General features: G+C 34.4%; 1 protein-coding gene across 1 annotated transcript in view; it reads left to right on the forward strand.

Annotated features, from left to right (window-relative positions):
- Nucleotides 1-24280, forward strand: part of LOC135838720 (mucin-5AC-like) — a 352792-nt gene that overhangs the window by 238485 nt on the left and 90027 nt on the right. The gene's annotated exons all lie outside the window — the stretch shown is intronic.

The following is a 24280-nucleotide window of genomic DNA, read 5'->3' on the forward strand; positions in this document are numbered from 1 at the left end:
TCCAACAGAGACAATCTTTGATCATTCAGCACAAATTTCATCTCTGAAATCAAAGTTTCCACGCTCACCTCCGTGCCTGGAACTCCATAAACGATTCTAGTACAGAAAAATGATAATTTGAGGCGATTTTTGTTCTCATTCAAATATTTCACGACCTCCGCCTGTGTCATGTCAATTTCCAACCACGCAGCATTTATGTGATTGGAAATTTCTTCATTAAGTTGCTGAAAAACGGTATCTTCTTCCACATCTTTTGTTACAATGTTGTCAACATTTTTTGTTTTTTTGCTCATCCGAAGCTTAAGAGCTTTGTTTATTTCTTCTTTGCTAAAATAATCTCTCGATGTTGAACTCTTCGGGTTAGGTTTCGATTTTTTTCTTTCGAAGTTGAAGCTTCTGGATGAGATTTCGCTGGTCTTTTTGGCTGCTCGTGATTTACATCTATGGAAATTGGAAACAAATAACATAACAGTCAGGTATGAACTATATAAATAAAAGGATAGATGAATCATACCTTCAACAATATCTTCACTAAGTAGGTACATCCTGACCATCTGTTTCAATTTCACTACCAAATTTCTTTAATGAATTGTATAAATGTTGCTTCACTTCTTCTTTTTGAATTTTGGATAAAATGCTGTCTAGGTCAAGTTGAATCAAGTCAAAGTTGGTCGATTTCATCGAGAATTAAATTGCCAGGTCTGCAATCAATAATCGATAATTTACACCAGCACTAGTCGGTTGAAATAATCCCTATATAGCCGTATTCGATCAAAATCAAGTTGCGGAGCAGAATCACTCATATTAAAAAAAAAAAATAGTTCTAAGTAGTTGTGGATTGAGGAAAAGGTGGTTTTTTCTTCTTTTTTTTAAAAAAAAAGGTTCATTTTTGAATATTATTTACATCTTATAATTACTTATTCCTGCGGTAAGGGGGCGGGGCCTCAGAAATAATACCAGTACAATCTTAAGTTTAGGGAGGAGGGTGATGTAAATTCTAATACTAAATGACAAACTTAATATAAAAATTTAGCTATAAAAACTATGTACAACTTGAACTAAGTCGAGATTGAGAGTGTTTCAATTTTCCTTAAAACGAGGAGGGGGAGGGGACGGTTCGGCCACCCAGTGATCCTGGTGCCGGGGTAAGTGGGGGGCCCCAGTTTTGGTTGGAACTGCTGACACCCCCCCCCCCTCTCCAACCAAGCACCAGGCCAATGGCCCAGAGCTCCTAGGCAATATCCCAGAATCGCTCCCACCAGTTCGGAGTTGAGGGAATGGCCACTCTAGGATGTAGCCCATTCCCCGGATTTGGAGCGACCTCCGACCCGTCTCCCATTTTTGGGGGTAAGCATAGGAGGTCTCCGGGCACCACTGTACCCTTAACTACCTCAGAAAGAGATCTCCTAGAGCAGGATTGTACCAACGGATATGATTTCGTATATGTGAAAGTGGGAACACTCGGCTCCACCTTACATAATGGATAAAGTTGGAGTAATTTTGAATGCTAAGGGTGGACACATACCATAGCTGGTTTCTTCCATCCTTCAGCTTAGGGTAGTGTGCTATAATATACATCCATTGTACTATTTAAATTAAATTTATGATAAGTTGAATTAGGTGTTACACTACTTCATCAAATGAGTATGATTGCGAAACATTTAGACCTAGTGCTTTCGCCTTTCACAGCTTGAATTTTGCATTGTTGACACTCAACACAGGTGATTCCATATCACTTCAATTGGATTTTTCTGCAATGCTATTTTTGACATATTCGACAAAAATACGGTTTTGAAGCGGAACTCACGGATTTTGGAAAAATAGCGTGCAATCGGTCAAAATGGGCCATCAACAAGCATTAATCGCGAGCATACGTATTAAAGTTGATATGGACAATTTTTTGGCGTTTTTTGGAAAACTGGAATTTCCAATAAGTCGCCAGAGGCTCCAAAACGAGTTGAGTCGACTCAGCGTGTTGAATTTGAGACACTTGAGTGAATTTTGGCTTTCTAATTTCATTTGGTAAGATTTTGTGAAAGTTTCAAATTTCAAAAATCTGCGGATGAAGGCCTTAGTTCTGCTCGAAATGGTTCTAAACCGTCCCCAATGGATTTGGCTCGTCGAAAATAAGGCAGATCCTCAATTTCAATTTTCTAGATCATTTTGATAAAATTTTGATTTTTTTCTCCTCATTTTTAGCTCATGTTTGATTTTCAAAAATTCACTATAAATGGAAAAATTCCATTCAAAATTCCACATAATACTTTATGTAATCATTAACCAAATTCAAAGTGATCAATTTGAAAATGAAAGTATCGAATGTCGTGACTGTAGTGCATTCAGGATCTCTTCATAGAATTTTTCTGTGATGACAAATGGTACATACTTACGTACTTATTTCATAAGAAACGCCAAAAAAATGATCAATAATTCACGTTTCACTGAAAACTGTGAACAGTGTTATCATTTCATGCAAGTACTTAATCAAGTTTTACTTCTAGTAATGAGTAAAAAAATCATAAATTATGAGATATTTGAGAAATACCTGCGTACCTACCGATTCGTAATTAAAAATGAGTTATTAATTTTTCGTGTTTTATGGTTAATCGAGTGTAAAATTTTGAACACCTACTGAATTGAAGAGAACACCTATAAAATTTACTATCAACAGAATGTCAAGTAGTGCAATAGTGTTTCTTTGATAGCTGGAGTACAAGCTATACCTACAAGTTGGTGTTAAAGTTTTCAGAGTCTAAAATGAAGTTAGCTTTATTAGGCATTATTGCGTGTCTGGTATTGATGTCATGTACACACGTGAGTGGTTTTAAATTTTCCGTATATAATCGCGATGTGCCATCTAAAGTTTATATTTCTGCATATTACCTGCTAAACGGCAGAAAAACATTGGAAGAATCGGATGCTATCCCAATGGGAAGGAAAGAATCAATACGTATCCCTGACATGGCACACGATGTAGCAGTATTTGTTTATGCGAACAATATGACAAAATACGTTGAGATTCATGATACACCACCGAGTAAATCACAATCATCTGAAATTAGAATGAGAGGAAACCGTGCAGAAGTTATTCATCATGTATAATGAAGTTTAGTTGAATATTATTCAATGCATGCAATAATTGTTTGTTTATATTTATTTTTATAATTTGCTTATTTTATACACACACTACATGTTTCTGAATTCGTTAAGTAATTCATTCATTCTTCAATTTATTTATGCTTCATTTCATCACAATGGACAATTTCTATGGAAGTTCAGTGAAGTTTTTAGCATATTAGGCGATACAAATATTCAGTGGCTTGGAGGGGAAGAATACTGTCAAAATCTTGAGATGAAAGTCAGTTCATATCACCAAAGTTGACTCCAATTTTTTATTATGAGGCGAATTTCATTTTTAATTGAAATTTTTTCTCATTTCTACCTCAAAAAAAAAATAAAAAAGGTACCTACTTACACAAAAGTTTTTTGCCTCTTTTTCTAACCTTGTCTTGTGCACCTCTCCTCTCATAACAGAAGAGCTGCCAAAAAAACCAAAATATTTCCACACTTGGTTCATATCTTCATATGCACCTGTAATAGAAAAAAGTCGAGTCAAAAATAACGACGCCCATTTGCAGATTCTATTTTGGTAAAATCTCGCCACTATCATCGGACCCTTGGTGAACACCGGGTATTTTCCTTAATAACCCGGAACGACGACAAAATACATTTTTGTTATCTTAATTCCAGCTCCGTGCAATTTTCTAATACAGTCGTCATAAAATGAAACGAAGGTAGGTAAATGAAAAAAAACCTACTTGGAGTAATTCGAGGAAATCTTTTACCCAGTCGACATTACATCGGCGGCTTGATGTAATTCGACAGAAAATTTAGAGTTTAATTAGAGTTTTACGAACTTCTCAAGGGAATCAAGTTTGTTATTAATTTTGCTAAAACCTCAAAACGAAGAGTAAACCGTAATACGCCAAAGTTGAACTAGGCGTAGATTTTAATAGCGAGATATTCCTCGTGGAAAATCCCAAATCCACATTTTGCAGCTTCTTATCCGAACTATAGTCTGGGCTGTGTTGGCGAAACCAAAAATATGTGAAAATAGATATTCTATAACAATATGTAATTACTTCGAAATGATTTTAATATGTTTGATATTTGAAAAGTTTATCGTTCTAAGCATTGTTTCCTTTAACTTTCCAGGCATCTCTTTTTTTTTTTTTTACGAAACGTTCATCCCCCCCTCCTTTCAATGTACTCGAAAAACGAGCTTTATTTTTTAAATAACCGAATTAGATTTCCTTATCGTTATAACACCCTGACGATGGTGGCGATCCCCTGTAATGATCGTTTCACTAGCAAATAAAATTTTACTGCGGCGTTTTTTGAAAATTCAATCACCCTGTGGACCGTTCCAATTGTTAAATCTTATTACGCTTTGAGGTTTTTTACGCTCTGCTCGATCGGACCCTTTATTCCAAATGCAATTCAACTCTTCTACTATGTCGGTTTTTATACACTGTAATATTATATTTTCCATTTCCAGCTATACACAAACTGTTTATTACGAGCAGATAAAACTTTCATTCAACTTGAAAACAGGTACCTGCCTCGTAAAAAATTACGTTCAAGTGCAATACACTCAGCATGCGTTTTATGTGTAATTTATGACTAATAAATTGGCAACAATGTCGATGAATCATAAATGAGAAAAAGTTGCGAAATTATTTTAAATCGAAGGTAGGCTACCTCCTAATCGTTGACAAATTGCCGTATTAAAAGATCGTTTTTACTCGAAAAACCTACGTAAGTAACAATTTTCTTTATGATCTTAATGAGCCATATCAGGTAATTACCAACGAGCGAGCGTTTACATTGAAAATATTTTCCCAAATCTACTAATGACATCATTACACTATGTAATAACCATCATTGACAATATTTTCTAAAGCCCTCTAATGTTTGGTTTAGAGTTTTTATTTTGAAAGAATACTTAACGCGGAAAACCATTACAAAATAAACAAAAAAAAAAAGAAAGAGAGAAGAGGAAAGAAAAACGTCTACCGCTGTAAATGCTACCATATGATGATGATATTCCCGCTCTGTTATTAAATACGCAGCGCCACTCGCCGACGTATTTACTACCACTAGTGCGCCATCTGTTAAATTATAGGCCTGTATATTTCTATGTGTACTTTTCTGGGCTGGAGGTTTCTTTTTTTTTTTTCTTTACCCTTTCCTTGGGAGCTGAATTTCGGTGATATTTGATATCCTCGAGTATTACGTAAATGATTGATATAATTAGACTTGAAAAATTTCTTTCGGGGTGTTAAAAAGAATCTTATTCCCCACGACGATCAAAGAAACATACCGGAGAAAAATAATACACCCGAGATATTATTGGAAATTCTTTTTTAATGAGACAAGTCGAGAGAAAATCTGTTCGATATCATTTTGTATATACCTTTACCTACTGTTTCGACAACTGTTCACGAAAATCATTAACGTATTAAATCGAATCTTAGGTAGGTAAGTACCTGCACTTACCTGGTGTTTATTTCTTCATTGTATGTATTATGGCTAAAGTATTACATTTCTGCGCCTATTACAGGGTATGCCTACTAATGATTTTTGTATTTGTGGGTTAAATGAGTGAAATGGATGATTTGTCCTAAAAATTATGTTACCTATGTGATTTGTAAGAGAAACTCACCTAGAATCACCAAGTCATGGATCAATTTTGCTTATTTTTTCGTTCATCCATTTTTATTTTTCAATGAAATAAGTATTTACTTGAAACGAGTTGAATGAAAAAAAGTCCCAAAAAAGTGAGAAGTAGACCGTACTAAAATTGTAGAGAATTTATTTTCATTTTCCAATCATCCTATTGTCATTGGTTTTTTTTTTCTGAGAAGGGAAATAATCTTATAACTGGCAGATGAATTTGAAAACCGGGCAATGCTAAAGTAATCGAGAATGAGCATGCAAAAAAAATACATAACCAGCCAACATTTTGGAGCTCAAATGCATTTTTTGACTTTTCGTAAATCAAATTCAACTCAAAAATGGGAAAAATCAAAATTTCACAAAATTGACTTAGAAAGGTGAAATTCAGTAAATCTGTAATCCATTTTCAACTCCTCAATCCCCCCTGCTAATCGATTCAAAATGGTTTCGAACCATTTTGAGCAGTAGTTCTGAAGCCTCTTTATAGCATATTTTTGAGGGTTCAAATTTCCACGAAGCTTTACCGGATTCAGTTATAAAGATAACATTTACTTTATCGCCTAATTTCAACCTGCTGAGTCCATTATAGTTGCGTTCAAACCGAACTAAGCCATAAAAACCGTTCAAATCAGCTTTAGCTCGTATAAGACACACCATTTTTCAATTTCAGTTGATACAGCGTGTTAAAATTAGGGTGTTAAATAAATTTCAGCTTTCCAATTTTATTGGGTAAGAATGAAATTTTGTGGATTTCAACATTGAAAGATTTTCTAAAGGCTCCAGAACTGTTCAAAACGGTTTAGGGTGTAAAATAAATTTCAGCTTCCAATTTCATTGGGTAAGAATTAAATTTTGTGGATTTCAACATTGAAAGATTTTCTAAAGGCTCCAGAACTGTTCAAAACGGTTTGGAACTGCTTCCAATCGAATTAGAGAGGCTGAAATTAGAGGTCATATAAAATTTCAGCTTTCTAGGTTAATTTAGTAAAATTTGGATTTTCTCGCATTTCTAGCTCAAATTTAATTTTGAAAAATTCATGTATTTTTGTGTTCTTTTAATTTTTATTAACTTTCTCTGATTCAAACAGTTTTCTATCAATTGAGATAAATCTTTCTTGCAAATGGGTTTATTTTCCAGATTTTTGCGAAGTACTAAAAATACTAAAATTTGAAGTCGACTATTCGAAATTTTGAAGCACTCTGGAGGCTAAACAAAGGATTCTTCATACCTACATTCTACACAGGAAAAAAAATGAGAAAGACTAAAGTTATTGAAAAGAATCAAAATTGAAATTAAGTATTGATGTGTCATTTGTATTTCTATTTATCTGTAACAAGAGGCTTTTTTCAAAAAAATCTGAAAAAATTTGGAAAAATCAAAATCCTGAAAGTTGAAATTGGATGCTCGAAGCTGTAATGCTCTCTACAGACCAAACGAAGAGTTTACCTTGAAAAAAAAAATGATGAGAGCTGAAACTGTAGAAAACTAAATTTCCACAATCGTCTGCATGCTATTATTTTTTTTTTTGCAAGGAGGCTCCAGCCCCATAGAATTTGCCAAACCCTGCAAGTTTTGGAATTTGTCGTAATTTACTCCTATAATATTAATTCACTTCGAAAACTTGAGTTAATTGAGTATATTCAGTCAAAATAATTTGTTTCGGTTTTTTACATTTTTACTGATAGAAATCAGCGATTTTCCAAATGCTTAACTTAGTCCCATTGCGAGGATATTCTTCCAATTTTTCAAAATACCATAATAAGACAAAAAATAAAGAGACCAGTTATGTTGAAAAAAAAAAAAAAAATCGGAGAATGCCTTGTAGTTCCAAGCATAATGTATCTGTGTCGAAAATTTGAAAAATTTTGGTCTAGTTGAGAAAATAATAGATATGAGAAAATCATTACAATAGTAGTTTCACATAGCCTCGTCGGCGTCGCGCCGAAGGGGTAGTAGGTACTAGGTAGGTATAGTAGTGGATCTTGAATCGACCTCATTCCGTTCACCTGACTCATGTCTTATTCCTCCAAAATTAGCTTTCAGATGTGCGGGTCAAATTGTTTTTTTTTTTAAATTTTTGTACGGATAACCAGACCTTTAACATATGAAAACTGGTAATATCTAATTTTTGATCAAGTAGATACAAAGGTATAAACTATTTTTTGGGGGAAAAAATGAATAATAGGTACCACATGAAAAAAAAAAAATCATCTTCCCTTAGAACATTGTATCTTCAGATCGTTTGAATATCAAAACTCGTTACCAATATACCCATCTAATGCAATTTTTTTGAAATCGTTGGACATTGGACACAATAGTTAACATTCTTGAATTTCTTGAGAGCAACGCAAAATTTGATCAAGCGGAGTTTATTTTTGTGGACTTTCAGTAGGCTGAACCTTTGCCATTCGACCTAGAGTTGCTTGAAAAGTTGAAATTTTTCAGATTTTTTGAAGAAATGCCAATAAGAAAAATTATTCTTATCAAGATACACAACCATAGTCGTTCAAAATCAAAAAGATCATCGATGTGATTTTTCATAATTGTTTATTCTGTCCTTTCAAATGTAGATACCTTGTCGATAAAATGTTGCAGCTAATTTGACTAATTTGAGCATCTCCTTGCGGCTGTTCGCTGAACTCAGGATTGTAAAAATCCGGCTAGCGATGCGACCAGTCACAGATGAATTGCATAAAAAGTAATTTGAACCTATACAATTTATGCTAATGCAAAATGCTTGACGCAGAAAATGCTGCAATTGGTTTAAGCGTCTCATTGCGACTGGTTGCTGAACTCAGGATTGTAAAAATCCGGCTAGCGATGCGACCAGTCACAAATGGATTGCGAAAAAAGTAACAGGAAGGGTTCCTACAACTTATGCTTAATGCTTGACGCAGAAAATGCTTCAATTGGTTTGAGCATTTCCTTGCGACTGTTCGCTGAACTCAGGATTGTAAAAATCCGGCTAGCGATGCGACCAGTCACAGATGAATTACTTACTCAAAAAGCAATGAGAACCTAAACTTACGTTTTGTATAATGCTCGACATCAACTGTGGTTGATCGCCACGTTCAATGATGGTTGTGATGACTACCTTTTTCTGTTGGCTTTCTTCAAATTGAATGATCATTCAGTTTCTTTTCAAAACTAATTTTTCTCCACGAACCGTTATTTCTACAATGGTAGAAATTTAGATAGAATTAAAAGCTTTTTTGGATATTTCTCTAGAAAAAGTTAGCATTAGATGACATTATTGGTTAAAAAATATCAGTAGGTATTTAAGTAAAATTCAAAGGAAACAAATTGTCATTTTTGACTACAAAAATTAGGTACCTATCAAAATTGCACTGGAAAATTTCATTGTGATGAACTAAATAAATTTGGTACATTTTCAAATTAAAAAGCCAGTTTTGGACAAATAAGGATTGAGTCAGCAGTGAAATTTTCACCAGGTCGTTAAAAGGTCTAGTACAGTTACCTAATTCTCAACTTTCGGTGGAAAAGAATGCACGATCATTTATCAATATCACTCGACTTCTTTACCTTCAACTTCTCCAAAAGCAGACCCCTCTTGCTCCCAAAATCAAAAATTAAAAAATTACTTACTATCAATAATTTTTGCATCAAAAAATGCCTCGTGCAAAATCCAATTCACTGCCTCGCAAATCGTTTATTCGCGAATGTTATCTAATGGTGTTGGTTGGTCTTATGAGCGATTTTCCAGTAAATTCCATGCACGGGTTCAATTAAATAATCCGGCTATAGCGATATATTTTATTCTTATATTCAACTCGAATGAAGGTGTGAATGCAGTTTGAGCGAATAAAACAATTACAAAATGGCAGCTTTTATTACAGAATGTAATTCAAGATAAAATTTTAAATGCGAATTCATGGTTGAAATAAATTTCAGAATATCGCCGTACAATTAATACGTCCTGTGTAGGGTGACGTTAAACCGATAGTGCAACGTTGAAATAACTTACATTGAAGCTTACCTTCGCAGTTGTACAGGGTGTTGCGTAAATCTCATTGTGCGACTTACTTTTGTTGTGTGAAGACTTTCATTCTGAGTTGAAAATCATCCAATAGAAAATTTTAGCTTCTGAGGTGCTCTTGGAGGCAAAAAATTATCTTCTGAAGGGAGAAGGGGGAAGGAATTTTTTCATTGTAATTTTTTCGTTCTAGGTAATTCCATACCTAAACAATGTTCAGACGTAAAATTGTCCAGCTCCAGGTGCATATTTGAGAATAGTTTTGAAATGCCATCGAGGTTAAAATCTGAGAGCAATTTTTGGTGAAACGAGTGGGCGAGAATTTTCAAATGACTAATTTTTCGGGTAATTTTATATTCTGGTATTGAACTTCAAAACTTTCGAAAAAATTAGACACGTCAGCGTAATTTTGCTTCGAGTTATTTGAAGTTTTGTAATCTAAATTCTCATTCAACATTCTAAATTTAAACAGACTTTCCGAAGTCACCTCACGTCAGTAGTGTGAATCTGCAGTGCTTTTACTTACATTGCAAATGACCTTCACCTCCACTCCTTTTTCTCAAAGGTCTTGTTATAGGGTTTGCTATTTGATGAGAATCGTGGCCCCTTCTTAATTTGGAAAACATTTACAATTTTTATATCATCATTCGTCAGACTTGGTATGTAGATTCCCAGCTTCCAATTAATAAACATTGGTGTTTGGAAATTTTCGCCTTTGAAATGGAGGTAATAAAATACGAGTATCTTATGATTTTGTTGGCATCATGGAATTTTGAATCATATTCCTTCTACTCTTTTGTAATTTCGTTTTTTCATCGATCTGTTTATTAATATTATTATCGAGCGCGATCTGTTTTGATTTCCTGAATCCATTTTTAAGAACAAAGTACTTCGAAGTCAAATAAAGATGAAAATATTGCCTTACCGTTTACCAATGTTGATGCAAGACCATGTACCATACAAGTCATATAAAGTTAGTTTTAGATCATGGATTGGTTCAAAATCAGATTATTGTCCCAAAATCAAGAGGTAATTTACACAAATTATAGAAAAATCAGGTTAAAGTTTCATGAAAGTGAATGAAAAAAATTGACTACCTAAATTGATCCAAATTTGGCTTGACAATGAGAAGAAAAAAATCAATTTTTTAGCATTTCTGAAGGTCCTTTACCCATACCAAATAATTTGAAAAAAGTAGGTATACGTTGTGTATTTTACCTATAGGTCGGTTTTTAGAAATTTCAGCCTCGCGAAAATGAACGAGAAGACGTTTTCGAAACACCTTGTATGCAGAATTGAAACTTCTCTGTAGATAATTTCATGTATCAGACTACCTGAGTACTTAAATACGAGTATCACGTATCTAGTGTGAGAGATAGAGGGAGGCAGACGCAGGAAGAAGGCGACTGCAATAAAGTGAGTTATCTAGCGTTAACAAAGAAAGTAAAAACGATAAATTTACCTCGCAGAGAAATAGATATCTCCGAGTTTTATTATGTATGAGTTGTATTTTAACTCTTACGGACTGGTAATGATCGAGAGAGAGAGAGACGCGGGTTGCCCTGTTTGACAAATGCTACGTATACGTAATGAATGAATTGTGACGACCTTTACTCGTCTTAGATGACCAATTTCGTTACACGATCCGCGAAATATAAGGTACTTTTTTTTTACCTCCGCGGCCGCCAGGGCTGCAATGCTGCGTACACCACGACCACGGAGGGAAAAATGATGGTATGAAATTCGCGCGCGATGCTCAACAAATTAGTCGCCGCGCCGCGTCGATTGTATGTGTAGTGAACGAGATAACGAGCCTTCATGTTTACGAACCGTACTGCACACATTTTATAAATCCTTATCTAAGCGAATTGCGGCAATGACATATTGAAATTGCAATCGCTCGGCTCGTGTTTAATATTTCACACGAGGCGTCTTAATTTTTCACTCATCGACTATATACGCTCGGCAACTTGTTCAACAAGTCGTTAACGACACCTTTTGATTCAGTTTATTAATTTCATATATAGTCATCTCCACCGCACAGACTCCGCGCGATCGTAACAACCATTCGCCATTTGTTACCAGCCGTCAGTCTGATAAGTATCTGATTTGCTCGATGGTCGTTTCGAATGAAAGATATGTATCGTAATAAATAAGACGGAAATATGGAAAATCAGCTGCACTGTAGGTTGCTCAATGTAATGGGAATGGCCATTGAAAGGTAAAAACGCTTTGCCTTCAATGAAACCTCATTCAGATATTGGAACAACTTCATTATTTTTGGGGGTTTTTGCTAGTATACGAAGCATCAACATGAAACTGTATTTCAAGTCGAGTTTTTTCGTCAGAAACCCTCTTGCAATCTGCGAATAGTTAGAATTTCGTTTTTTATCGCTTTGATAACGCTTTTGACTTTGATCTGGCATCTGGCATGGCACAACTGAGGGATGTTATTTGAAAAACAATTTTCGAAGCTGATCGAACTTGAGAGCGTCTGCTTTCAAAAGTTCAGAGTGCAGCATTTTTGAAAATTAAATTTTTAAAAGCTTGCCAAATTTGAGTGCTATGATTTAATAAGTTGGAAGAAATCCAGCAAGCGTGCATTTTTAAGATATTTTTGACTGTAAACTTATTGTGATAGAATTTGCAGAACCATGAAGGGTGCAAAGCCCCAAAATTTTGATCAAAATAATGTGTGTATATAAAAATGAGGGTGAACTCTCCTTGTCCAAAGAAAATTTCGAAACATGGATATTTTGTTTACTCGAGTTGACTCAATAATTTTTTAAAATTCAGACTTGATATCTGAAAGTCCAACATAAATTCAATTAAGAAGTTCAAAAATTGCTAATTTTTTTAAATTATATAGGTAAGTCTAAAACTTATAAAACGATTTGTCACATGATAATATGTATTTGAATTATTTTTTTTACATATTTGTACAAAAATCTGGGACTTGGTAGCTACTTTACTTATTGATTTTTCGAATCCAATATCAAGAAAAGTTCAAGGTTGTAAATGTCCTAAAAATGTATCTGTGCTTCCTAGATTTTTTTTCTTTAAATTTTTCATCACAGCTCTGTTTGGCAAGATTTTTAAAACCGAACTTTTAATAAAAGCTTAATTTTGAACTTTCGATATTTTTGGTGATTATTTTTGAGGCTCTTAATCATCTTTTAAATGCCGGATACAGATTTTCTCCTAGTTATAGCAGTCCAGAGCAATCCAACTCTAAATTTGCACATGATGACCAGCAATTTCAATTTCTGAAAAAAAAACAAACCTCACTTGCTCCAAAATAGAATATAAAGCCACTGATGGCGATTTTCCTAATGAGAAGAATACCTAGCACTGGTCGTTTTTCAACTTTTTTTGAATTTTGATTGAGCCTAGCAAAAAAATATGGCTGAATGACCTCAATAAGGCGTAGGAAAGATTGCAAATTTTTTTTGTCAATGTTTGACTCCACCTGGTTTGAGCTCAAAGTTTTAAAAATATAAAATTTTTCATATGTATCGAAAATAGGTGATTTTTTTCAGCTTAGGTGGGTTACTGATGCCCAACACGTGCTAACGTAATTCAGTTGTTCAATTTCAATTTTACCATTGAGGAGATGATTACAAAATTACCTTATTTTAAAAAGAAAAATATGAATATTTTGAGAACTTCTGCATTTGGCAAAAATGAACTTTGAACTTTTCTAATAACCTTAAAAGCGATCATTTGCTAGTACCTATTAAAGACATCAAGAAATCACTTGAACTGGAAAACAAAATTTTCAACAAAAAAAAAAAAAAAAATGGGAACAATTTTGAAATTTTTCAAATTTTTTAAATTTTGAGCTCAAACCAGGGGGAGGGTCGAACGTTGACCAAAAAATTTGAAATTTTTTCTACGTCTTATTTAGGTTATTTGACCATGGTTTTTTGTTAGGCTCCATCGAAATTTGAAAACGTTGAAGTGGCCCATTTTGGTGAGGAGCCTACAAAATAATTTTTAGCAAAATCGAAGGACCCAAAACTGGGCTGATTTGACATCGAATTTCGCAGTTGTGAATTGTAGCTCCAATGACGGTTGATAGTCTAAAATTTTCTGATCGCTGATCTGTGCTCACTGCTCAGTGCTCACACATCTACTTATAATATACTAAGGCTTATAATAACATTATTCGAACTTGATTTGAAGGAAGCGTTCATAAACTTCGGACTACTCGTATTTGTTTTTCAACTCTTGAGTTCGATGTACCAGTATACCTACATATTATAGAATCGAACAATTCAATCAAGAAACGAAAAATAACATTAATTGTGTATGCCAAAAATTCAAGCTCAAAGCAAAATCTAAAAGCACCAATAAGCGAAAGAAATGCAAAAACTCTCTTGTTATCAGCGAATAGTTAATGACTTAGTTTGTATTAACCAATCGATTAACATATTTGTCCAGTCCAGTACTCAATGACATTTTTATGCTCACTGAATGTTTTTAGACGAATATTAATTCTTCAGATGAAAATCTGGAAGCTTTTTTTATTTGTAGATAGAGATCGTCTCCTCCTCCTCCTTCTCCTTCCCACCGGCCATCTCAAATTAGCTGTGACCAGTTGACCACTTTCGAATTGAAGGTGATCTGAATCCTTCAATAAAAAGTAAACAAAAAATCATAACTTTTTCCATCAGTAAGGGTAAGGAGCCCCAAATCCGACCACTTTTAGTAAAACTGCCACCGATCGAAGACTATTTCACTTCAGATCATGGGAAATGGCTTAAAAGATAGGTTGAACCTTCCCCTAACTCATACCAAAATTTTGGCGTAAACGAATAATTCTTTATATTTTTTTTGAATTTTTTCCCGCAACGTCTCAAAAATGATTTTTCAAATTTTGGTGCTCTAATCCCGACCACCTCCAAAAGTTAGGTACCCTAATTCCGACCACATTTGAAAGTGCAGCAACCAATAAAATACTATTTCACGTGAAAATACAGTAAGTGGCTTAAAAGATAGATTGAACCTTCCCCCAACTCATATTAAAATTTTGGGGTTATAGAATAATTCGTTATGGCTTTTTGGAATTTTCTTCTGAGGCACCTCAAGAAAGACTGAATTTGGTACCCTAATCCCGACCACTCTGACTGAATTTACATGATCTTATGGGTGGTCGGGATTAGGGGACCCATACCATTTTACACTTACGTGAAAATTTTTTATACATACCTTTGATGGATTAAAAAAGCGGCTATATCATAGGAATCTTCAGTCAATTCGCAGTTGACAGTCCCAATAGATGGCGCTGCTACGCGCTGCTACGAGCAACGAAACTAGGATAGCATTTTTCATTACATGTATTCTTATGGGAGATTTGCGATTTTCAAAAATTAATTAAAAATCGTGTAATTATTGCAGGAATGTAATTTTTACTTCAAATGAATGTTTAATTCTTCTACTTTTTGAGAAAATTTATTACAATTTCTTAAACATTGTTTTTCTTGTGAAAAAATTGCTTTGCACTTCCTATGTTTTTCAGCATTTCAGGATACAATAAACAATGCAAATACGTTGTAAATGCGGTGCAATTTTTTTTCAAGAAAAACCATGTTTAAGAGATCGTAATAAATTTTCTCAAAAAGTAGAAGAATTAAACATTCATTTGAAGTAAAAATTACACTCCTACGATAATTACACGATTTTTAATTAATTTTTGAAAATCGCAAATCTCCCATAAGAATACATGTAACAAAAAATTATATCCTAGTTTCGTTGTAGTTCTGTTTCGACCGCTAGATGGCGACTACTTTGCTGTCAAGTGCGAAACCATAAAATTATTCAAAACTAATTAAAAAATTTTGGCGACGAAAAATGTTGAAAAACAATTTTTTGAACATGGAATTTCTTCAACTTGGATTTATTTCGCGAGGTTTGGCTCTACAGCGGCCGGGTATGTCTCAAATTAATCGTCTGTGATAGAGGAACACGTTTATACCATTTTCCAATAGGTAGCGCTAAGAACAGACGAGATATAAAGGGTGGTCGGGATTAGGCACTGGTCGGAATTGGGCGTCCTTACCCTTACACTCATTTTTTTCTCTATTTACCTCATAATGACGATTATTCGACTGTTTTCCAGTATTATCATCTTTTATTTGGGGAAATATTCAAGCGTGTGTCTCACGATTTGCACTGATATCTCCGAGAATGTGCTAGAATTCGGATGGCTAACCACCTTCCGAAGTTCCTGTCATACATACGAGTATAACTTTGGTCTCGTCTGTACCCATCACGTTAAATGTCAGTGTTTTTGGTTGGTTATAAATAATTGGAAAAAAAATTCGCAGGTAAGGATTTTGATGCAAACTAAACTAAACATAGACTAGGCACGTTAATTTTTTCATATCAAAAGAAACAAAATGTTGAAAAAAAATAATCTTGGAAATTGGTCTATTGCACTATTGAACCCCTCATCCCTCTTCTCCACTCTAAGCGATTACGACCATTTTCGAGACGATGTGAAGCTTTCAGTGAAAGTCCCCTGTCCTCCAGCATACTCGGATTGCTTCAGGAGAAATGAATGATGGTTGAAGTCAACTTCGACGTAGACTCGAATTCTTCAAATGGATTCGAAAGTGACTACCACACGTTTTGGGTGGTCGATTTCAGCTTGTATAGGCCAATTTTCTGATATTTTTCTTAAGATTTGCTCATTTTGTAAAAAATTGATCGTCTTCGCCATTTTCAAAAATTTTTCGAGCACCGAAAATCCTAATTTGGCAATTTGGCTCCAAAATGTATACGACTTAGTTTGTTTAAGGAAATCAAATTCCGGCTCAGTTCAACTTAACAGATGGTAAAAGTTCCCTTATGAGGATCTCCCACCTTCCTTCTTGCAATAGGTATCCGTGCGAATCTTCGGTTTAATTTAACAAACCGACATCGATGCACGTTGTTCTCCTCTGTAAATACTGTATAAATACTATCTGCTCTGTAGAGCTTCTGTGTGACGAGTCCACCAACGAAGAGTACATAGTTTATCAATGAGAATCGTACATACGAACTTGAAAATTATCCACGAGAATTTATTCCTGTTAGGTATAACTCTTGAAGCGGCAATTTGCTTATTTTCCATTCGCAGTAGCAAATAATTTAAATTTAATTGGTCTCCTTTTAATGTATTCTTATGCGACAAGACAGTTCAACATAAATAACAATAATGATGGTAATATTTCCATTGCGCAAAGTATGCACGTTCGTGGGTTTAGCTATTGTCTCGTAGAATGCGTTTTATGTCAAACATGTATACGACAATACTCCGTGCAACGATAGCTGCCACTTTTAACAATGCTATACGTTTCAGTTTCCAGTTCCTCGGTACTGAAAGTAAATACCCGGTACATGTGTTCTCGAACAAATTTCTTCGTGAAAAAGAAAAACAAACGATGTACTACTCGCAGAGTATAAGGTACCTTATACCTCTAGACTTGACCTACGCCTTATTAATCTGAAAATTTCCAACATCTATCCATCATTTTATCATCTCCGATCGGTTTTGTAAGATTTGATAAATTAATTTCGTCCCGTTACGATCCTACATTACATTTTGGATGTTTGACGTGCGAGTTGAGTATATACTTGCACGTGTGGGATGTACATGTAGGCATGTACACTGGTACTTTAACATATGAAAAAGCCATTCCCCAACCAGCATATTTTATCCTAAATTTTCAATCCATATTTAAAACGTCATGTAAAAAATATTAACGGGATTTTTTTTTCCTTAGTAGAATAACAACCATATTCCTATACATCTAGAGTATAAATTTTGTGAATAATTGTCGTAGGTATAGTTTTTGTATTTTATCCTAATTCCTGTGGGGGTTCTTATACCAGATTTTGAGAAAATACTGCAAGTTTTAGGATTACCTACCTATATGCCTACATGCAACAACTTAACGTATGGGTGACCCTTGGCTAGATAATATTTAATAATTGTATAAATGATTATATTAATTTCTAGATATTATTTCCTATGTCATATATTGTCTGAAGAACTACATTTGGATATAATGTTTTGACCATTTAACTAAGCCCTGCCTTCTTTTTTCTATCTCTACGGTGAATCTCTTATCTCGATTTTAAAATCTTAATGCACTTGTAGGATTACCTACCTATGTAAAAAACCATAAACTTCGGAAAGTGAAATTTTTCATCATGATGAGTTACCTGCATTGAGCCCATTTCAGACTGAAATTCATTTCCGTTTGATATGTAAAAATGGTATGTATTCGTATCAGAAAGCCTATCCAGTCGAAATTGACTGATTTTCAAAGATTTTCACCCCTCAGAATTGAAGATACAATACCTTCCAAAATCTTCAAGCATTTCTTTACCTACCCTTCTTTTTTTTTAAATAAGTGATACACATCGATTTGTTTTTAATCCAAATTTTGAATGATATCAAGAAAGATCTTTATTACCGCTATTACGTGGAGTCTGACTTCGATGACATGAATTCACATAAGAACGTGAGCTAGAATTTGAACGCAAACGTGAAGAGCTTTTTGAACAAGCAGTTTTTTTTTAGCAATTTTTCAAAGAATCAATTCAATTCAGAATCGATTTTAAACAATTCTGGATGTACTTAAATTTGAAAACCGAAGTACCTACCTATCGAGAATCGTGATTAATTGATGGACACAAGATTTACAATTTTCGTAGATTTTTCAAATTTTGAGTGAACGGTTTGTTGATAAGACACGGATAAAAAATTTGAAAACCATCAAAATTCGACAAAATGTAAAATGCAAGAATTATCAAATACCAGCCTAAGATTATAACTACGTAAAACTCACGTTCCATCGATAAATTTAAACTAATGAATTTTTTAAAAAAATGTATAAAATTTGGCATTGGAGTGATGTCAAATACAGTGTACATTCAACATTTCGTTTTATACTCGTTACGCGTCAAAGTTTTAAGTGCAGAATATTCGAAATGAAGTTCGCTCTGTTCAGTATCTTCATAGTGTTCTCATTGATAGCAGCAGTTCACAATGTGGAGCATTTGTACGTTCTACCAGGAGCCTCCGTGGAAATTAACAAACATGTAAGAACCGGCCCTGCATCTGAGAGTAAGAAACCCATCCTGGATGGCCCAGCAAGACCATCAAAACTACCAAAAGCAGTAATTTACTGAGAGGAATAAACGGAAACAATGAAATGCGGACAGGTTGATTTCAGATGTATTCCTACGAAGAAGTTATGTTAATCCAAAAGAAATATTTCATTAACTATTCTCAAGCATTGCAAATAAGCTTAGTAATCTAAAAATCACTTGACAAAATGTCAACATTAGCACAATAAAATTTTCAACATATCAGCGTATGATACCTTCATTCAATGGTTTCTCTTCTTACCACGCAGAAATTCTAAAAAATTCCGACCCAAGAAATTCAGCCAACTTGAAAAATTTTCCAAGACTTCAGAATTTGTCCGATTCGGCATTTTTATTAAATGTTGAGTAAGTATGCAGGTATAATGGATATTATTTACCGAATCAGTGAAAATCAAAATTCGTTCCGATTTTCACATTTCAAAAAGTTGTTGTGTTTAGTGAAAAAAATCAAAAACTAAGCATCCTAGAAAAAACACTATTAATGACATCATGACGATTGGAAATTCAACTCTCTAGGTACCTACAATTTTCCTCGACACCATTTCTCCGTAGAATGCTTCTTCGTTCCGTCTCCAGATCGATTTTCATGAAACTCAGTTCGCAAATTTTTCAAATAAACTTTTGAAAAATTTGCAAACTAGGTATAGGTACCGTTTTTTTTGTTGTGTTGTATGGTTTCATTAAAATTGATCTGGAGGGGGAAATGAGCATTCTACGGAAAAATGAAGTCGAGGAAAATTGTAGAGAATAAAATTTCCAATCGTCTTAATGTTGTTAGTTTTTTTTTAGAATGCTTGTTTGAGTTTTTCTCAAAAAACTGAAATTTCACAGTAGCTACGTGCAATTAATTTTTTTTCTGTGGTGTTCCATTTTTATATGAAGACCACGTGATGCACGCTCGTATTGTTAAATTCATTGAAAAACATTTTTTAAAGTGTATTGAGGTCAATGGTGACCCTTTAGAGCACTTACAATGAGGATCTTCGCATTATAATTGAATAAATTTTGAATTTTGCAAATTTGCCAACTGACTTTTTCCCTTCCCATGGAGACGTGCCCATTTTATGACCCTAATATTGGTTCAAATAAGTTTGAGACTGCAGGATCGGATTGTGTTATTGTGCGATGAAAAAAATACGATACCTATCTAATAAAAATTATTTTTTCATAAAAAGTGCTATAAGTAAAAAACTGAGCTCATTTTTCTCAAAATGAACTTTTTCAATACGTCAACTTCAAAGTTTAATTAATCCACGAATTTTCGACATTTTTGAGTGGGGTTTGGCAGGAAATGTTCGTTATGATGTTCTGTATATATCTGTGGTGTGAATATCTCCGATTTCATGTTTGCCAACTTATTGTACCTTTCTCTGGAGCGTATCACATTTTGAAAAATTCTGGGTTATTCAACTCCCACCCTCCTTGAATGTCTCTTCTTGATTTATATCATAATTTTAATGCTCTAAAATGATTGGATCACTTTTTTCAATTTCGTAGTCAAAAAGATCTCGAAACAATTGAGCTATTAAGGACGATAAAATTCTAACTTTCAGACCCCTTCCACTTCTTTCTACTATTTTTGTGTGTATCTCTGGTTGCATTTTTTTTAAGATTTTGAGAAATGGAAAAATCGGCTTGGGAAATCGGAAAAATTCAGGAATAATCATCTCGTTAGAAGACTGGTCACTCTGAATTTTCCTGAACCTGAGAGTTGTGTTGTTGATAGTTTTTTGAAAATGCTGACAAGGGAACCCTCCCACATGATAATCTCCGATTTGAATGAAACTTAGACTGATGGTAAGAGGACCTCTAAGAACCCCCATCTCCCAATTTTCAGCTGCTGAAGTTGATTTTTCGATTTTTGGCGAGCGTTTGAAGTTTTGTGTATTTTTCATACTTTTTCTCGTGTAATGTGAAAAAATTCGATTTCTGATGATTTCCAGATTTGTCCGACGGTAGTATTAATCGATTAGATATCAAGCATAAACCCTTCGGCCAAAATTTCAGTGGCTCAAGTTCATGTGGTGGAGAGAAACGGCCATTTTTCGAATTCACACATAACATGAGAAAAAACAGTAAAAAATCCTGTTTTCTGAACGGACGGCCCGATCCGGCCAATTATGGTATATGAGTCGATTTGGTATTCAGCACAGACTATTTGACCAAAATTTGAGCCTTTGAAGTTCATTGGATGAGCTTAATTTGCTGGTTTTTCAAATTTTCCAATGGCATTTATGAACTACCAGATGGACAAAAAAATTTGATTTCTGAAGATAATTCCAGATCCCGCTGGCGGTGTATCTGTCGATTAGGTATCAAGCATAGACCCTTCGGTCAAAATTTCAGCTCCTGAAGTTCATATGGTGGGGAGAAACGGCCATTTTTTGAATTTACAGAACAACTTTAACTGTGTACACAAAACTTCAAATGCTAGTCAAAAATCGAAAAATCAACTTCAGCAGCTGAAAATTGGGGGATGAGGGTTTTTTGATGTCCTCTTTCCACCAGTCCAAGTTTCATTCAAATCGGAGATTATTATGTGGGAGGGTTCCCTTGTGAGGTAAACTTTTCCAGTTCCTCAATTGAATTGAGCATGATCGATTTTTATAAATTGAAAAATGCGAGTAAATTAAAGAACTAAAACCGTGTTCGAGAAATGTTTCAATTTAGTTTTTTCTACCAGACACAGATAATAAACTGAATTCGCTTCTTACAGACATAGGTAGATGTAACGTTTAGGTATACGTTGATGATTAATTATGTCATCAGTACTCATGTACTAGAATTCACTGTGTGCGATTACTAGAGATACGCGGATGAAAGAAGGTGAGACATAGTAGCGGCACGTCTACATCTTAGGTATGATAAGTATGTATGTAATGTTTAGCACGTTGTTTACCATTGACTCGTGGTATGATCCGGTAACCTATTGCAACTACGCGAAACATCAGTCAAAACATTACAGCAACTCGAACAATTATCATTATGTAATTAATTAGAAATAGAAAATCGTGCATAACTCGTCATATCTTGGCGTAGCATCTGGTACTAATACATGTAGGTACAGTACCTCTACCTATACCTTACTAGAGAGGATGAATGAGTGAACGTGTTCCGGAGCTCTTTTACTACTTGCTATTTTTTTTTTTTTTTTGCTCGATGCCTCCTACTTTTTTGCGCTCAGTGTGTAACCTGGGCCATAAATTTATACGTTTATCAGTAGCGCGAATTAGGTTATAGTTTATGGAACAATACACGAGCAATTTTTCTTATCGGCCGTTAATTTCGCAGATTATTGTTTATTGTGCCTGTGCGCGCGAATAACGTACTCGTACATGCGGCAGAGTACATTGCCTATAATATACGCTATAGTGTAGTAAAAACGGTAGTCGGGTGTTATTTATTAGTATAAATGCGAAATAACAGTACACGTATAAATTAAAAAATATTTTTCTCAAATGTCGCATAATGCGTCGAAGACACGTATAATTTTACATGTAATAATACAAGTTTCGCATCGCAACATTTGTAATAATGAATAACGCATAGTCTTTAGCCACCCAGGAACTACTTGTAAGTGTCACATTCATTCAAGCTGCCCACGTGTGTATTGCACACAGATTTAATGCTATTATTGTACGAGTACGTACATATACGAGCGAGAGAGCGACGCGTATACTTACCCAGCCAGAGTTACTTTACCTTGCCTGATGCCTCCTTAGAATTATACCGCTAACGCGAGCTCGCCTTACATATTTAACAAAAATAAGCGATTTCTTGTCTCCAGCACATGGCATAGGCATAAATATCATTCTCGTTTATTTGCTAATTAGTTAGTTCCTATCGGAGTCGGAGTGAGCGTTTATTTGGGTGTAAAGTGTCGAAATAGCGTTTATGAATGGAACGTTGATTTATCGGATATCTTTTAAGTATATCTCTCTTTACGTATTCGCCGCAGTTTACAGTTCGATGTCATTGTGCGGCGTTGTTTTGGGAAATTTGTCGGTATTTTTTGGTTTCTTCATTAGCCACAGAATCATGGTTTTTGTGCTCAGATGCAAACCTATTGCAGCCATCTTGACGTTGGTTGGATTTTGCATGAATACCTACCATTTATTCGATGTCAAAGAACTAGAATTTAACTACATACTACATAGATATGTTACCGTTAAAGTATTTACTCCAGGTAATGTATGAAATAACTAGTTATTTCATATATTAACGAAAAAGTATGAAATCGGATTTTTTTCTACATTTTACCTAGTTATTTCATACATACACGAGGTGTGTTTAGTTAAAGTGTGAATTCAATGAATGAACTGCGATAAAGTAAGAAATGAAGGTGAATTCAAAGTTAGAACATATATGAGGGGTCATTCCACGTCAATTCAACCAAGAAGTGGTAAGGGGGGGATCGGCGATTTTTTTTTGAAATTTTTTCTGTGGAAAGGCCTTCTGAAGGGATGACCAATGGGGCAATGGCAGAAATCGCAGCCCTCTAGCCCTTTTTTAAAGGCTGCTAGGGGTTGTCAAAGTTTTCAGTGAACTTGAAATATTATCCATTTCAGCAGTGGATTACTCGATAACCGCGATAAATTTTTTTTAAATGAAAAATTAGCTTGAAAAGTTTCGAAACATATACTATGGACAACTTTTTATGTTGAACAACATATTTAAAAAAATGGGATGGCATTATGTCGTAAAAGTCGATTTAAAAAATTGAAAGTTTGAGAAAAAATGCGATTTTTGATTTAAAACATGAAAAAAAGTTTTGACTGGTGAAGATGACCCATTTCACCCCTATTTTTACATATCCGTTGAAAAAGTTGAAAAAATAAACGTTGCCAATGTGTAAAAAATGGAATGAAGATGCAACTCAAAGTGTCATGCGAGCAAAAAGTGCTGTATAAAATAATTTTTTTTCAACTTTTGTAATAAAATAATTTTTAACCGCTCATTTCATGATTTAACTGAGCACACCTAGCTGTTTCATGGAATAACTAGGTTTTTCATACATTACCTAGGTGAACTGTGAACAATTTACTTGAATTAAATACTTTTTCGTTAATGCATGAAATAACTAAGGAATAACTAGTTATTTCATACATTACCTGGAGTAAATGCTTTAACGGTAACAGATATACATACATACATCAATTAATCTTGAGTGGAGAATTTGAGCTTCAATAAGGATCTCAGTTCAACACTTGTACAATATGATCATTGTTTTATTTCATTGCTGCGTGTACCTATGTCCTTTATGTTGAAATGAGTAACTCAGGTAACAGTAACAACACATATATTTCAATCTGTTTAGTTGATGAGAAGTCTAGCTTCTCAATCACCATCGATAATTCAGTTTTACCACTTGGATAACTTATTAG

Source organism: Planococcus citri, chromosome 3 (genome assembly GCF_950023065.1).
Source record: "Planococcus citri chromosome 3, ihPlaCitr1.1, whole genome shotgun sequence".
NCBI lineage: Eukaryota > Metazoa > Arthropoda > Insecta > Hemiptera > Pseudococcidae > Planococcus > Planococcus citri.